Source organism: Gossypium arboreum, chromosome 9 (assembly GCF_025698485.1).
Source record: "Gossypium arboreum isolate Shixiya-1 chromosome 9, ASM2569848v2, whole genome shotgun sequence".
In the NCBI taxonomy this organism is placed as follows: Eukaryota; Viridiplantae; Streptophyta; class Magnoliopsida; order Malvales; family Malvaceae; genus Gossypium; species Gossypium arboreum.
In genome coordinates, this window is record NC_069078.1 from 11,847,600 (window position 1) to 11,852,308 (window position 4,709).

The 4,709-nt window shown below is 36.4% G+C and overlaps 1 non-coding gene across 1 annotated transcript; it reads right to left on the reverse strand.

Moving 5' to 3' along the window:
* Positions 1–973: 973 nt before the first annotated feature.
* LOC128281102 (small nucleolar RNA R71) lies at positions 974–1,080 on the reverse strand. The gene has a single exon (XR_008271317.1). It is a non-coding gene; the product is annotated as a small nucleolar RNA R71 (small nucleolar RNA).
* Between the last annotated feature and the right edge of the window lie 3,629 nt (positions 1,081–4,709).

The window sequence follows — 4,709 nt, forward strand, 5'->3', positions numbered from 1 at the left end:
TGATGTGAGATTGAAAAATCACTAAAAATAGTAGAAAAGGAATTAAATAATGAATAAATTATGAAATCGAAGCTTGATGAGTCTATTTTCATATGGAAGAAACGAAACGACCATATGAGCTGTATGTTAGGAGTTAATTAAATTCTTGTGAAATAGGGAAAGAGCGATTTCTGGATCCCTTATTTTGATTTAGAAAATTCACCGTAAATTTTATCGAGATAATTATAGGTCGTGCCTTATATGTACAAATTCATTATCAAGTCTAGTTTCATTAGAGACAAACAGCATAGGCATTGAAGCCCTGTACAGGGAGATATTTAAATCGTAAGGTACAGAGGTCAGTGTAGTCAAACCTTGAAACAGGGGAGACTTTAACAAATAAACTGTACTAATTTTCCCAATAAAAAAATTCTAAAAAAATTCCCCATATAGATATATGAGTCTAGTTTCGGCGAAAATTTACGAAATTGGATTTCGAGTTTCAGAACTCAAAATATGATTTTTAAAGCGACCATGATACAGTAGTAAGCTTGCCTGGAACAAAAAAAAAAAGGGGGAAATAAATGAAGTAAGCCGGTAACACCTCGTGTTCGATTTCCGGTAATGGCCATGAGTTCGAGGTGTTACAAAACCTTCTTTATCAGGAACTGAATCGAGCATAGTTAGGCCTGTTGTTTCTGCAAATAATTTTGAACTGAAACCTAACACCATTCATATGATCCAACAGTTTGTTCAGTTTTATGGTTTGCAGGACGAAGATCCCAACGCTCACTTGGAAAATTTCTTAGAGTTTTGCGACACTTTTAAAATCAATGGAGTTTCTAATGATGCCATTCCCCTTCGGTTATTTCCCTTTTTGTTGAGGAATAAGGCTAAACAATGGTTGAACTCATTACCACGAGGGTCAATCACTACTTGGGAACAAATGACTGAAAAGTTTTTATTAAAATATTTTTTGCCGGCTAAAATAGCCAAATTATGTAATGATATCTCCTCTTTTGTGCAGATGGATTTAGAAACACTCTACGATGCATGGGAGAGATACAAGGATTTGTTGAGAAGGTGCCCTCACCATGGGTTACCACTCTGGCTACAGGTTCAAACGTTTCACAATGGCTTGAATCCTTCGACTCAACAGATGATTGATGCAGCCACTGGTGGAACTATCAATAATAAGACATCTAAGGATGCTTATGAATTTATAGAAGAGATGTCACTGAATAATTATCAGTGGCAAGTCATGAGGACAAAACCAACGAAAATAACCGGCGTTTTTAACTTCGATTCGATCACCATGCTCTCTAATCAGGTAGAACTTTTGAATAGAAAAAGTGAGGATTTTCTTGGTTCTTCACAGGTTCTGTAACGCCCCCATGCCCAAAATGATCGCCGGAGTCGAGCTTGAGGAGTTACCGAACATAATTTATCAAATTAAGAACTTCAAATCATTTGTTTCTACATTCACAGCTTTCTAGCTACCCGCGTCACAGTTATAAGAAAAATCATATCTCAAGTTATGAAACTCAAAATCAAAATCCGTAAATTTTCCCTAAATCTATACTCATATATCTATTTACTAATTTTTTTCTAGAATTTTTGGTTGGGCCAATTAGTACAGTTTATTAGTTAAAGTCTCCCCTGTTTCAGGGTTCGACTGCTCTGAACTCTATGTATTACGAATTAGATATCTCTCTATAAAGAATTTAAATGACTATGAGTTTTGTTTCTCTTAAAACTAGACTCAATAAGGAATCTTTAAATATAAAGAACAACTTTTAATTATTTTTGTACAATTTATTATGAATTTTTAAAGTCCGAATAGAGGATCCAGAAATCACTCTGGCCCTGTTTCACAAGGTTTCAAATATCTAATAAAGTATAATTTATATTCCTGTTTTTTTTATCCATATGAAAATAGATTATGATTCAATTTCATAACTTGCTCATCATTTAATTCCATTTATACTATTTTTAGTGATTTTTCAAATTCATGTCATTGCTTTAAACAATATTCATTTTAAGGCAAATTTCATCTTTTCATGAGTTGTTATGAACTAGATAACCTATTAAACTTCCATGATATCAAACATGATATAAATTTAACCATCACCATGACTTATCAATATCAAACATTTTCTCAACCAATCATGGTCATATCATAAAATTATTTACACAAAATAAGTATATTGCTATACATGCCATACTTAAGTTTTACAAGCCATTTACCCAGATGAAAGTCCTTTGGATAGTGTGATCGAACCTTCGACCCGTCCCGATTCCCGAGCTGGCTTGTTCAAAACTACAGTAAATAAAGAGGAGGGAGTAAGCATAAATGCTTTGTAATTTCATATGTAAATAACAAGTAACATAACAATACAAATATACCAAGCAACTTTAGCATGGTATCACCAAAACATATATCACATTTCTAGACATCATTCATCATCTTACCACCTTATCGTTGTTGTATCTATTTTCAACCCGAGGGTTAAGAACATACTTGTCCAAAGTGTCCATTTCACAACACTTACCAAAACGTCGCTTGCACCTTAAGTGTTCTTCCATTTCACTAGAAATTTCACCCGTTGAACACATCGGAATACAACTCGGATACACGGATAATTTGCACATAAGTGCCTCATATGTAATCAAGAAATCATGTAACCCGCCCCTAAGTGAACTCGGACTCAACTCAACGAGCTCAGGCGTTCGCATCCATAAGTTAACTCGGACTCAACTCAACGAGTTCGGATGCCTAGTTACATCTCACGAACTCGGACTCAACTCAACGAGTTCAGACATTCGCATCCATAAGTGAACTCGGACTCAACTCAACGAGTTCGGATGCTCAACCATCCTAGTGACATGTCACTTGTATCCTAATCTATTCCTAAGGTTCAAACGGGCTTTTTCCCTCGATCTCACATTTGTTGTCTTCCATGGAATATCGGAACCGATACTCGGTAGCAATTCATATTTATCAAGTAGTAAACATAATTTGCATATTACTCAACATTAACCACAAAGCATAATATTTCACGATTAAAAATCAGCGTTGTAACACCCCAAACCCGTGACCGTCACCGGATTTGACCACGTGGTGTTACCGGGCTTACTTCCCTTATTTCTCTCTTTGAAATATTTAATTCCTGTTCCAGGCAGGCTAGCTAACTGCGTCACTGCCACCTTAAAAATCATATCTCGAGTTCCAGAACTCGAAAACCAAATCCGTAAATTTTCCCCGAATTTAGATTCATATATTCATCCATGGATTTATTTCTAGAATTTTTGGTCAGGCCAATTGGTACAGTTTATTAGTTAAAGTCTCCCCTGTTTCAGGGTTCGACTACACTGACCTTTGTGCACTACGACTTGGATATATTCCTGTACAGGGCTCCAAAACTTATGCCGTTTGTTTCTAGAGAAACTAAACTCACAAGGGAATCTGTACATATGGAGCATGACTTCTAATTCTCTCTGATTAATTTATAGTGAATTTTCAAAGTCAGAGAAGGGGATCCAGAAACTGTTCTGGCCCTGTCTCACGAAATATTGAGTATCTCTCAAAATACAGCTCATATGGTCGTTTCGTTTCGTCCATATGAAAATAGACCCATCAAGCTTCGAGTACATAATTTTCTTAGCAATTAATTCCACTTCTACTATTTTTGGTGATTTTTCGATCTCATATCACTGCTGCTGTCCACAACAGTTACTGCAGTAGACTATGCCAATTTCATGAATCTTTCCTTGGCCTTACTAATCATTCATCATACATGGCACAACTATGGCCACCTTATCAAAATTAAGGTTTCTAAGACCCGTGGCTATAGGTTCTAGCATCCCACTCAAACGACCACATAGGCCATTTTCACATGGCTTAAAGTTTACAACCCAAAATTCAACAAAACAAAATAGCCCATACATGCCAAATGTTCTTCTAGGTTGACTAAGAAGACAATACCAAAATTTGCTCGCCGGTGTGATGACTTCGTTGACGGCTCCGAGCACACAAAATAGACGAGTCCAAGAGACCTAAAATGGGTGACAAGAAAACACAGAGTGAGTTTATAACTCAGTAAGTCATAAGCATTCGACAACCATCCATTAATAAAATTATCACAACATGAAACAATAAACGAGGTTAGGTACTCCATCCATGTCGAAACTGTACCATAATTCCTCGGACCTTTCGGTTCAATCTCATACCAAGTCATACATCCACATTTCATATTCTATTCAATAAGATATTTGAGGCATTTTTACACACCAACTCATTTTCACCACAATCATACAATTGCAATCATCACATAGATTTAAAGCTTACCAAGCTCATCCCCGAACATGAACATAGTGCCTATTCGCCATGAGCTCAAGGTACTTACCCAATCCGCTGTCCGTGATCAACTCGATAATATCGCACACTCAGTGCCAATAGTGATGCAAAAGCATATAGTGAGTCCGCACACTTAGTGCTATATAATCAGCTCGCACACATAGTGCTATATAATCAAATTCGCACACTTAGTGCTGTACAAATTTTAAACCCGCACACTTAGTGCCAATCTTGTCACCGTGTCCATTTATACCCGCACACTTAGTGCCGAGACCAATACTTTATGCAATTTACTACCTTTATACATTCAACGATGGCATCATTCCATACACATACATTTCCATTTACACATCAATTCATTAAACACAATTGC